The following is a 13,685-nucleotide window of genomic DNA, read 5'->3' on the forward strand; positions in this document are numbered from 1 at the left end:
CAATGAATCAAGGACAAAGTGGTAGGATAGTAAGTAGTATGTAAACGAATAGCCCTTCTAAAAAAATCCACATCTAATTAAATGCCATTCGATGTTATTACAAAAATAAAACTAAAGCTTGAGTAAGCATGTCTAACATCACCACTGTGAATGGCATACCAAACTGCTGACAGATGCTTGCATTTGGAGGTAATATTCTGAATTACACAGTTTACTACGGTGGCATTTACTAGTATTGTCTTTGCATAGGTCATGTTTTATGTACATGTCACAATTACCCGTGCATGATCATATTCTGAGAAGGCAGCTTTGCCGGTGAAGTTGTACGTGTTTTATTGTGTGTGGATTTTGCCTTTGAATATAATTAGAAATATGTAATTGGGTAACCCAGAACTAAAACCAAAAACAAAATATATGCAAATATATCAAAAGTACCACAATGTAGCACAGAATGTAATAAGAAAATAAAAAAAGAGAGAACAAATGTAATAAGAGGCCTATACAAATGCAGGAAAGAATGTGCTACAAATGTAAAAGAGAACCAGAAAGGAATGCAGAACAACCAGTATTATTTCTTCTGCTTTTTTTTGTTTGTAGTCGATAGAAAATTACACCTTTGTAGGTAGGGCCCCAGGACACATCTTGTAACAACAGTCGGAAAGTATTAGATTTCACCTCTGGACAGATTCCAGCCAGCAGCCAGTCAATAATGTTAGTTATCGGCCCCAGCTTAATTACAAAATGGCTGTGAAGGTGAGGGCATCGGTTCAGGGACCGAGACAATAAATACCACTAACTTCTCCAAGCCCTGTACTGTCAGTCACCCCCCTACTCCGACCCCCTCTGAAAAGGCAATGCGCCGAGTGTGAGGCATGTGCCCAGACGTGGCTGGCTACTCATCTGTGGCTCCCTGTAAGCAGCTTTTTGTCTGGCTTTCTGCCTCCTAGTGACCTTCCGCACAAACCTGTGTCATTCTATCTCTTTGTATCTCGGTGGCATTCTGTTGGGATCATTGTGTCTGTGTGGCTTCGGCCCTTTTCCGTCAGGAGCGGTGTCTGACATACTTTAGCTGAGGGGGTGTCTGCACGCTGTCAGTTTGGCGGTTTGTCTCTGTCAGAACACAGCACTATATCCTTCTGTAATGTAACGGGCTGTATTGCAAAGCGCTCTGACACCTTCGGGTAAAGTTCGCGCTATATAAAAACGCAAAACTAAATAAATATATCGGCCCACCTCCTGCATTCGGCAAGCTTCGTTACAGCAATATTGTCTCATTGTGTGGTGCGCTGTATAAAGTTGCGCGTCTGCCTCCTGGCATGTCTGCCTGCCTGCAACTGCCCATGCTTTAGCTGCAGTCCTCGCTCTCCGCACAGAGACTCCCTTGTGTGGTTATAGCGGGTGCTTTATAGCCCATTGAAGTGCCAGGCTGGAGTGCTGTGCGTAGCCCGGCAGGCAGTGATCAAGTTGTGCTGATGTGAAGTGGGCATAAATAGGAAAGCCGGAAGTCCAGAGCGAAACACTCAAAACAAGCGGGGCCGCAAATGTAGCTGCAGCGTCCCACGACTGGTGCACACGCGGGTTTACGAGCGGGTAAGGCGCTGGGGCGTGTTTACCCACCATCCTGTTCCAGTGCATAGGTTAAACACACGCCTTGACAGGAAACGGTAGGCCCACCATCCTGGTCACGACAGATTCCTGTTGCGTGGGATATAATTGTTTAAATACTACATGTAAAGGAAGAGAATAAACTTAGAAGTAAAAATAAAGCCTCGGCCATGGCTCTCATTATATGCAAACACGTCTAGTCAATTGCCAACCACAGAAGCGTTTTAGCTGCAAGGCTGTTCTCAGGCGGAGCGGAAGCAAGGGTGTGCAAGCTTCCTGGTGACATTTTGCGAAGTCGTTCCAACACATCAGTGTGCTGATTGGCTGTTGGCTATCAGAAGTAGAGTTTAAATTCAAGCAGTGTTTGCTACATTCTAAAATACAAAAGCCAGGGTGCGATATGGGACTCTAATAAGCATGATAAAGAGGTCTGCACTTTTCAAGCACTTGTGCTTGTGGCGGCATCCACCTTGCGAGAGCGATCAGCCGCAAGGTGGATGCCGCCACAAGCATGAGTGCTTGAAAAGTGAAGATCGATTCCTAAAGACCCTCTCCTAGGCAGCGCATGCGTGCTCTCTATGCGAGACCTAAAAAAAGAAAATCCGTAAAACTAAACATTTGTGTAGATGTACTAATTTTTAGGATCGAGCGTGTGCGAGCATCCGCTAGCGCATGCATCTCGCTTGCAAGACACTATTATTTGCAAAAGGGGCTTGGAGCCTGCTCATTGCTTACCATTTGATGGCTTCAGTGTCCCTATTCTTTGCAGCCTGCTTAATTGGTCAGTGCTGGCCGGACATCACTTCCAATAGTTTCTGTGGCGCAGGGACCATGCACAGAATGATTCATCTTAATCAGTGCCCCTTTGCTGCCCCTGACGTGATCAAGACGTTTTGCTGTCCCTCCCACTATCACTGCCTGCTGCTCCATCCATAGCGTTTTTTATTTTTTAGGTCTCGCCTAGCGTTGCAGCGCATGCGCTGCACGCTCTGCGAGGCCTTCTTGTAATCAAGCCAATTTCAGAAGTGGAGTCTAGGCTCCGCCCCTTCTTTCCATTGGCTTGCGTTATCCTGCATGTTAAACCCTGGCTTTCCATTGTCAGTGAGGCTTTTTAGTCCCTCCTTGTTACCGCCCTGTCTCCTTCTGGCCCGCCCATCCGGACTGGATCTTTTGCTTGCGGCTTTACACGGTCTCCTTAACAAGTCTGTAAAGCACTCTTTTATTTTCATTTTCAGCGCGGTCCGCTTCGGCTGCGCTTGTTTGAGATCTGCGTACACATTAAAGGGGCCAACTGAGTGGGCAAGCTAGTCCACAAATCCACTCATAGCTGTCGATGAGATGATCCTCGGGCTCTAGAGCGCGTGCACTTGCATCTCGTTGCCGTGGAGACGACGAGCACACTTTCATTATTAAAACCGGTCGACAAACGCCACCGGTGGCATCTGAATTAGGACGGCAAGCAGCCTCGCAGGCCCCTCCCCATCTCAGTCTGGAAGTGAGTCCGATCAGTGTGTCAAGTGGTGATTGTTTATTTGTCAGACTGACCTCACCACGATAAAGATCAGTGGGCTCTTGTATGGTACACGCCACACTGACATCCATAAATGAAACTTAAATACAGATTTCTTTCTTTATGTTGTGGCATGCGGTGCTTTAAATAACAAAAATAATAATGCACAAGTACGGTGGAGCAAGTTTGTTTTTATGGATAATTATATAAGTAGTCATTTTTGCAAAAAGGTTACATCTGTGAATTATAGGTTAGAAACTCCCAGGTTACTTTTATTGTTAACCAGAGGCATGAGTTTGACAGTAACTAACTACACATCCGAGCATCTGTTCTGAGCGAGTCCAGCATGAATGGTTCATCTTGACTGGTGTTGTTGACTACGTCTGGCCTCGCATCAGATTCGCTTACGGGACAATGGACCCTTTTGAACGACCACACATTCCTCACAGTGGTGTTGTGCCACCGCTGTACAGTGAGCATCGTACCGTTGACTTTCATGACCTTTCAGGTCTCCGCTTCAAAGGGAGTGCAGAATTTCCACCCTGAGTGACAGTCACGCATGATGACATTGTCCCCTACTTGGATGGTTAGGGCTACTACTCTTCTATGTAGACTGGCCTTATAGTTAGTTGTCCATCTTTTCTCTTGTGCAGCCTGAACGTCCAGGACGGCAGGTTGCCACTTCTGGCCTGCCTTTCTCTCAGGAGGTCCGCCGGGGCACAGTTGGTGGTGCTGTGTGGGGTCTGTCTGTAGGTTCTCAGAAACCGATGCAGGCAGCACTCGCCATCTTCACCAAGGCCAACACGATTCAGGCATAGTTCAGGGTCCTCATAAGCAGTTCAATGTCCCTATTTGCTGGGGGCCACTGGGGGGGGGGGGTCACCATCCAGTGGAGAATGTCTAGGGATGACAGATACTTCTGGAACTCCAATCCCTGAAATGGAGGACCATTGTTAGACTTTATGTCCTCAGGCAGGCCGAGAAGGGCAAATACCTTTTCCAAGACTGGCTTGTTTTTGTAAAGCCTGCGGATTTAATCAATTCCACTATCGGGAATTTGGTGTGGGAGTCCATTAGAACTACTGTGAAGTGCTGTAGGAAATGCACCTTTTTGCATGGTTACCCCCCACTTTTTGCCTGACCTCTGATCTAACTACAATTGATGTGCCCTAGGTCCTTGCTAATTAGGTTCCCAGGGCCTGTGTTCTTTCCCAAAATTGTACATGTGTACCCACAAATGGAATATCCCTGGACCCTTGTAAAAGGTACCATGGGTACCAAGGGCACCGTGACCAGAGAAGGCCTTTAAGGGCTTTAGCACTTATTGTGCCACCCTTAGAGGACCTGTACCTTGACACCCACACACTGCTATTGCAGGCTGTGTGTCTTAGTGCAGAGAAAAGTGAAGAGTCGGCATGGCACACATCCCTGTGTGCCATGCCAACAACCCACTGCCCAGTGGCGGATGGTGACATTTGAAAGTGGTAGGGCGTAAAATTTGTGTGTGAGTGCACCACAGCGAGGAAGCCTGAACAAGGGGGGTTCGGGCGAATTCTCCCCTGAGATTTCTTTTAAAAAAGAGTGGGCAAACTGGGACATTTTAAGGATTTTGGGGACCCTGGGCCACACATATTTAGGGGGCCCCCAGCCCCTTTTAGGAACAGCTTTGAGTATATGGTTGTATCGTAATTTGAACATAGTTAATGTGTCACAAAATTTAAAAAACAGATACTAAGTAAATAGCATGATGCCATGGTCCAAGACAGCAGCAGACACCGGAGTTCTCGCCACATGGTGTTTGTTCCACACTGAAAAACAGGATTCCTTTTTGTCACTCCAAGTGTCCAGAGACTTTGAGATTTCACCAGCTTGAAATGCATCTCTCTGCTTCCACTGTCGTATATTTTGTGAAATCTTCAAATATTCCACCTCATAAGACTCATTGATAACATTGACTTGTGCACTTCTGTTTCTATTTCGGTTTTAGTTGAGGTGGACTATTTTCTGCATGTTAGCTCTATGACGGGCCTCTCCGAATTGGAACTGCACGGTTATGCGCCTATGAAATATTTAGCTTGCTCAACCAGGGCCCCCATCAGCAGTAGTTAGGGGGGGAGGGGGGGGGGGGTGGGGGGGAGTTATTGGGGTGTTGAAGTAGAGTCCGGACGAGAGCAGTTAGGACGGAATGTTGGGGACTGAGGCAGGTGGGTAAAAAAGCAGATATTGAATTGGGCGGTTGACCTGCCACTTTGAGAATTGATTGCCATGATACACAGCGTTTCTATACTGGTATGCCGCCCGGCCTCCGGGATGTGGGCTGATTGGCTGTGTGCTATGCTAAACTGATGGGTGTGCTCTGAGATACCATGTGGTGGAAGGTTGACATCACGGATGCCTTACTCTTACTTCTGCAATAAAAACATGTTTACAAAAAAAAAAAAAAGGAAATATTTAGCTTGCTAACATTTTTATGTGCACGGTATGCTGTTGGATTTGCCTGATATATGAATGCCTAAACAAAGGGAATGTTTTATGAAATGTGGACTAAAATATCCATGTTTGCGATCACAGCAATAATGTGCCGGCCCACATCACCTGCAGTTTCTTACAGAGGTATGCGATGCAAGGGAGCTTTTACAAGTCGGCAGAATTGTCAATTATCGTCCCGCAAACGTAACACACGCGATATGCCATCTTACAGCAAGTAACCACAGCTTTCTGCTCTGAAACACAGCGAGGAGCAGGAGCTGTGATCGATTCTGTGTGTGCCATGGGTTGAATGTGTGCGTGTTAGTATTCTCCTGAGCTCCTCTCTGTTGTTGACATATTTCCAATTGCAGGGCAGACGAAGGGTCTGAGATTGACAGCGGGTGATTGGCCGTTTTGGGTATTGTTTCAATTGCAAAGGCTGCCACAGTGAGCATTTTTGGATGCAATTACAGGAGCTCCAATCTGGGATGCTCGTGTGCTGTCAGTAATTATATTTATTTGTGCCTTGTAAATGAGATGCAGGCAGCCTCTGAGGCTTTCTAGCACACGTACAAGCAGGCACCAACAATTTCACACACTTGGGTGGCAGGCATTCTATCAGCGAGGCCCAGGACAGTAAAAAACTGAGAATACGGTGCACTTCTATATTTCTATTGAATGCACTGGCCGTACCGTATCACCGCTGAGGATGCTGATCTTGGTCTCTGAATGCGAATGAAAACTTTTTCGTCATTGTAGAGATTTCAACAAGCATTGCACTAGCCATTGAATATATTTAGGAAATGAAACAAATATCCCTGGAACATGTCATGCGTTGGACGCAGTGAGATTATGTGTGCGAGAACCGGCGCAGCCGGGTCCTCAGCGGGATGTGAGGGAGTATAAAAGGAGCTGCAGCGGCTGCTATTACTTCGCGCCAACTCTGAGGACATCCGCGGTGGGTTTCATTCAGGCCTATAAAATCAGTCCTTTCATTCCAATTAAAGCACAATTTGCTCAACTACATAATTATGGCGCAGTCAGAGAGCTACAGAAGATGGCAGCGCAAAGAAACGTGGGGCAGTCAAGTGGGCTAGGAAATCTAAAAAAAAAAAACGTATGTTCTCAGTGTCCCATGGGACCTGTCCTGCTACTGCCTCATGAGCCACTGTACAATATGAGCTGACAAGCGCTTTCCCTCTATGTGAGGAGTACGAAACCTTCAAGCCCCAGTATTGCTCTTGCTGACAAGCGCCGGCATGAAGGCGGGTGGGAACGCGTGGGGGGATTCGCGCGTGGGGGGGGTTAATTTAAAATAAAATAAAACTTACCCCCCAAAGGTCCAACCAAAGAGTCAGTACCCTCAGCATTGGGCTAGCCACGCCTCCCCTGCTATCCAGTAGACCCGCCACCCGCTCACAACCAGGTCATTCTGCTTTCTCACAGTGTGAGAGGCAGAAACATGAAATGGTAGTTTTATCATTTCAGGTTTCTGCTTCTCACACTGCGAGAAAGCAGTGTGGCAATGCCCCTCCATCCTAACGGAGGAGCTGCCCCTGCCACTGCCTGAGACCTAGGTAAGCCGCCCCTCTAGTAGCGTGCACTTGCCCCCAGGTGAGGGAACAGTGGCATGAGTCCTGTAACCCTACAGTTTCTAAGTCCATTCTTAGACATTGTTAGTGTAGTAAAGCCATAAAGAGCATATGGTCTGGGAGTTGGTCATTACAAACTCCACAGCTCCATATTGGCTTTATTAAAACCTGAGAAATTTGGTAGCAAGCTTCTCAGCACAATAAACCCACACTGAAGTGTTGGATTTAATGTAAAATGCACTTAGAGGGCATCTTAGAGATTCCCCCTGAAAATCGACCAGCCCTGGTGTGGTTCTTGAATGGCTACAAGCCATTTGCCACCATCAGATAGGTTTCTGGACCTCTGGGTAGAAAGCCTCCACTCTCTGATTCCAAAAACAAAGACCATTCTGATCCAAGGTGTCATGCTGCCCCCTCCAGGATGGGCTGGGTCCACAAAGGGATAGCTTCAAAAGCCTGCCGCCTTTGGAAGCTGTACCTGCCTGTTGCTGCCCGAGCAACTGGCTCCTACTGGTTCTGCCCCCCAATATGGGCGGGAGAATCGTGGGAAAACAAAGCTAGGAAGAGAGGTGTACTCACCTTTGCCAACCCCACCCCTCAGGTGGGGGAGGCAAGAGAAAGCATACGTCTTAGTCCCCTCCAGGTGAAGGTAAGCAGACTCAGCCAATGAAGGGTGGGATAATAGGGGGTGTACTCATCCCTAGGAAGGGGCCCTTTGGACCTGACCTGCACACCTCTTTTAACGCCTCTAAATCTAGTATTTAGGGGCCACCCTAAACCTTGCCTCCTTAGATTCGAAGAAGAAAGAAGAAGGACCAAAGAGCCATGCTGAAACAGGAAGAAGAAAACGAGTTACTTAACTGTAACTTCAGTTATCCAGTATTGGTATCTTTCATAGATTCACATGCTTGAATCATCCCCGCCGTCGAGCTAGGAGTCTCAAGGTACAAATAAAATATATACATAATAGTAATAAAATATACAATAGGCTATAATGGACAATAAAGTCACAACACTAGCCTATCTTTGTCCTTTTGTAAAAAAAGAACCAAATTTGGAACACAGCCAATCAGGCTCAGGCACCCTCTAGAACACTGCACAGAGAGGCAAGTCCCTCAGATTTTCGTAGCACAAGTGACAGTACGTATAACATAGTAATAAGGAAAGCCTCTCCTGGGAGGAGGGTGGGTCGCATGTGAATCTATGATACCAATACTGGATAACTGAAGTTACAGGTAAGTAACTCGTTTTCTTATCCAGTATTGGGGTATCTTTCATAGATTCACATGCTTGAATCAGAATAGCTAGCAGTAAAAATCTTGCAGGCACATGCATCAATGTAAAAACCGGTCGCAAACGGGCAGATTCTCAGAATCTGCCCCTTTGCGACCGGTATTTTTGCATTTGGGATGCATCATCCCAAATGCAAAAATCGCAATTTAAGGAATCTCTAAATTGCGATTCCTTAAATTGTGATTGCATTTAAAGAATCCCAAATTGAGATTCCTTAAATGCAATGCATGAAAGTGAAAAAAATAGCGATTTCGCTAATAGGGTGAGCAAATTACCATGAAGTTGAACTTCATGGTAATTTGCTAAAGCTTTGAAAAAAGCACTTTTGTGCATTTTTCAAAGTTTCATGTTGCGCACACACATGCCCTTAGAGCATGTGTGTGTGCAACATATGTGCACAGATCAATTTCAGGGGTGCAATAGGGTGTCATTTTGACACCCTTGCACCCTTGAAATTGCATGAGCTATTTGCGAGTACCTACTGGTACTCGCAAATTGCTCATGCAATCTCCAATTCATTCCTATGGGCCTGGAGGCCCATAGGAATGAATGGGACAGCATTCCTTAATTGCGACTCGCAATTTGCGAGTCGCAATTAAGGAATTTGTAGGAATCGCTATTTTTATAGTGATTCCTACATGCATAGGCTTTTGCAATTCCTTAATTGCGATTCCTTAATAATCGCAATTAAGGAATCGCAAAAGTCTTTGTTGATGCATGTGCCAGTTAGTCCCTTAGCGGATGGTGGGTATTATACAGACCACATTAGACACCTTGTAAAATATACTTGTAAACATACTTATAAAATATGCCATGTCACATGAGAGAGACATTAGTAACATTAACAATTAAAAGAGACAGCATTCAAAAGCATGAAACAAGATAGTCACCTCTCAATAGAGGCTTACCTTATTTGAAAAGGTTGTGTAACACTGCTTCAACAACTGCTGACTCAGCTTCTGTAGCCAGATCTAGACAGTAAGGCCTTGTGAATGTGTGCACATTCTTCGAGGTTGCAGCCCGGCAAATCTTGTCCAACGGTACTCCAGCAAAAAGCGCTGCAGATGATGACACAGCCCTTGTGGAATTAACTTTAGGCTGCACGGACAGAGGACTACCAGCTTTAGAATGGCAAAATTGAATCGCCGATGCAATCCATCTTGCAATTGTTGTATTCGTTACTGCTGTACCTGGTTTTTGACCACCATAAGATACAAACAATTGATCCGACTTCTGGATGGATACAGTTCGTGATGAGTTGAATTTAAGGCATATTTTAATATCCAAAGTGTGTAAGGCCTTCTCAGCCGGGGTGGAAGGACTGGTAAAGAAAGTACGTAGAATATTGGGTTCATTAAGATGGAAAAAAGATGGAACCTTTGGAATGAATGTAGGATTCGTTCTTAGGAGAACATAGTCATTGGTGAACCTTAGGTATGGTTGTTTGATAGTAAATACCTGAATCTTGCTGACTCTCCTAGCAGAGGTTAGCGCCAACAAAAGAGCAGTTTTCCAGGCAAGATATTTAAGTTCAGCTTTGTGCACAGGTTCGAATGGATGCTTCATGAGCTGTTATAGAACTAGGTTAAGCCTCCATTCAGGGAGAGGAGGCTCCGATAGGCGGAAAAGCCTTTCAAAAATTGCTTGACCAAACAGTTAGAGCAGAGAGATGGGCCGCCAGTAGAACGTCTGTAAGTTGAGATTGCGGCCAGATGCAGCTTAACAGATGCGAACGTGAGTCCGGACTTAGCTAGTGAAAGAAGATAAGGGAGAACCTTGTCCGGAGAACAGTCCAGGGGATGTGTATTATTATCACGGCACCAAGAACAGAAACGTTTCCATTTCAGAGAATAGGTTTTTAGAGTAGAAGGAGATCTTGCTTTTGCAAGTATATCCCTACAGTCTTGCAGTAAATCTAGCTCCTTGAATTCAGTGAGCTCAGAAGACAGGCATGAAGCTGCAGAGGGGCTGGATGCGGGTGGAGAATTTGTCCCTTGCTCATTGTCAATAGAGTTGGAGACACTAGGAGGTGAAATGGGTTGCATTCTGAGTGTAGGAGAAGCTCTGTGAACCAGTGCTGACGCGGCCATCGTGGGGCAATGAGAATCATTCAGCACGGTTCCAGTTAAGTTTTCTAAGAAGCCTCGGGAGCAACGGGAAGGGAGGGAAAGTGTAAGCGAAAATCCCCATCCATCTCATCATGATGGTGTTTCCCCAAGAGCCCTTCTCTGGAGCCCAACTGGCATAGAATGGGTATTTCCGATTTGTCTTGGAGGCAAAGAGATCCAAATTGGGTCTGCCCCACATCTGAAAAATGTGTTCCACGACTGACTGGTCCAGTTCCCATTCGTTGCAAGAATATGATGTTCTGCTCAAATTGTCCGCCAGAGAGTTGTTTACTCCTGGCAGATGCTCCACCTTTACAGTAATGTGATGAGAAAGGAGCCACTTCCATATGTTCTGCGCTTCCTGGGATAGGATGTGAGAGCGAGTCCCCCCTTGCTTGTTTAGGTAATGCATGTAAGTGGTGTTGTTGGTTCTTATGAGAACTGATGACCCCTGAAGTCTTGGGAGAAAAGACTGCAAAGCCAGAAAAATAGCTCGAAGCTCCAGGAAGTCGATGTGCATTCTTGACAATGCTTTGGACCATTTCCCTCGTATGCAGAGATCTTGGAGGTGTGCACCCCATCCTTCGAGAGACGCGTCTGTAGTCAAGGTAAATTCCGGTGGGGGAGAAAGAAAGGTAAGCCCGGTCGAGACATTGCTGGAGCGCTGCCACCAAAGCAGAGCCACCCGCATAGCCGGGGTTATCCTCACCAGGTCGTCGACTGACTCTGTTATTTGAAGCCATTGACTGTCCAGTTCTTCTGTGATAGGTCTCATTCTGAGTGGGAGTGGGGAACCAAAAGGATTGCAGAGGACAACATTCCAAGAAAGGATTTTATCTTCCTCACAGAAGCGAACCTTCTTTTTCGTAGGTCTGATGCTAGAGACAAGGATGCTTTGTCCTGGATAGTGTCCAAAACTGCTCCCAGAAACTGAATTCTTTGAGATGAAAGAAGAACTGACTTTTGAGAGTTGAGAGACAGCCCCAGAGATTGAAACATAAGAAGGCAGGTGTGCGTTGCTTCTGAGGCCTGCCGGAAAGGAGGAGCTTTTATTAGCCAATCGTCCAGATATGGGAAAAGCTGCAGGCCCTGCAGCCTGAGATGAGCCACAACCTGAGCAAGGCATTTTGTAAAAACTGTTGGAGCTGAACACATGCCAAAAGGGAGAACCCTGAACTGAAAATACGCACCTGCCACAGTAAAACATAGGAACTTTCGATGTTTGGGGTGGATCGGGATGTGAAATTATGCATCCTGCTGATCTAATGTTGTCATGAAGTCTGCATGGTGTAGGAGCTGCAGGATCTCTTGAAGAGTAACCAGGCAAAAGGATTTATTTTGCAGGTACTTGTTCAGCTTCCTCAGATCCAGGATTGGTCTCCATTCTCCCGACGTTTTCTTGAATAAAAAGAAACGGGAGTAAAAACCTCTTCCCACTTGAGAGCTAGGCACTTTCTCTATAGCTCCTTTTTTTACCATACTCCTTGCCTCTTTCTTAAGAAGAGCTAGATGTGGTGGATGCTTCTTTAAAGGTGAATGGGGCGGAGAGAGGTTTACAAATTCTAGGGTGTGTCCGAATTTAATTATTTCCAAAACCCACTTGTCTGAGGTCAGTTTTTCCCATTTGTTGAAATGACGAGAAATGTTCGGCGTCTTTGTGTTGAAGTGTGGGTGAACTGTTGCAGGTGCTGGGGAGATGTCACTGATTCCTACCATTATCTCTGCCCTGTTGGGGCTGTTTCCTCCTGTTCTGTTGTCTGTAAGCAGCAGCAGGGGGCGCTCTGTAAGATTGTTGTTGCAAACCATATCTGCCCTGATAAGACTGGGGTTGGTAATTTTGGTAACCTCCACGAAAGGAGAAAGACCCTCTGCCACGTTCGCCTCGAAAAGGAGTCCTCCTGTACTGAAGAGTAACCAGGGCTTTTGCAGTGTCGGTGTCTTTTTTAATCTCTTGCAGGGCATCATCGATGTGCTTGCCAAAGAGCGCATCCCCATCAAATGGCATATCGAGGATTTTGCTTTGAATCTCAGGGCAGAAAGTGGTAAATTTAAGCCAACCCTAGCGACGGAGGACCGCCGCTCCAGCCAGTTGTCGGAATCCTAGGGAGGCTAGATCCATGGAAATGTCGATCGTTTCCGATGCTGCTCTTTTCCCCTCCAGGAGAATTTTTCTCGCCTCCTGCTTCTTATCCTCTGGTAAAAACTCAAGGTATGGAGCAATATCTGGTCACATTTGTCGGTCAGACCTCCCCTGGATTGCCAATGAGTTAGCGGCACGAACGGAAGCACCTGCCATGGTGGTAAACCTCTTCCCTATATTACTACCCTTGTCAGGAGGCACAGTCATCGGTACCGATGGATTTCTCTGCCTGCGCTGAGCAGCCTGAGAGATGACAGAGTCAGACCTAGGTTGACCGGACAGGCAAGCAGGGGCATCTTCCGGGCCCTTATATTTCTTATCAATCCTGGGAAGAATTGCCGGTAAAGAGAGAGGGTTCCACATAATCTCGCCCTCTTCCTAAATATAGTCAATTATGGGAATGGTACGGACTTATTTCCTGCTCTGATCTTTAAAATCATAGAGGAAGCAGTTGGACTGCTTAACAGGCATAGGCAGGTGAAATTGTGTTGCTGCTCTCTCCATGATTGTATGAAAACTCCGATGTCCTCCGGAGGGAATCAATTGCCTGAGGAACTGGCGATGATGGTGTAGGGATTACATAATCCTACCATTCACCCGCAGTTGTTGGCGATTTAGGGAGTTCGCCCTCTTCAGCGACCACATCCTCGTCATCATCTTGTACCCTTAGCAGCCGAAACAGATGAACCTGAAGTATGCAAAACAGATGGAGGAGAAGGCTGTCTTTGAACAGGGTCAGACCGCAGTTGGGAAACGAGTATGGTAATCTTGCAGCGTAGCTGGCAAGTCCTGTACCAAAGTCACGGGCATCTGCACCATAGGTTCCTGATGAGGCAATAAAACTTGAGGCCTTTGTATTGTTTGATAAGGCTCATAATACACTTCTTCCTCATCATCCTCCTTGTATTCGACATGAAGCTGAGAGGGGCTGCGTGCAGGACTGCACAGCCCATCATCCTCTGACTCTT

General features: G+C 46.3%; 1 protein-coding gene across 1 annotated transcript in view; it reads right to left on the minus strand.

The window, feature by feature from the left end:
- Window positions 1-13,685, minus strand: part of DNAH10 (dynein axonemal heavy chain 10) — a 1,995,301-nt gene that overhangs the window by 1,640,235 nt on the left and 341,381 nt on the right. The window lies entirely within an intron of this gene.

This window comes from Triturus cristatus, chromosome 11, assembly GCF_964204655.1.
Source record: "Triturus cristatus chromosome 11, aTriCri1.1, whole genome shotgun sequence".
NCBI lineage: Eukaryota > Metazoa > Chordata > Amphibia > Caudata > Salamandridae > Triturus > Triturus cristatus.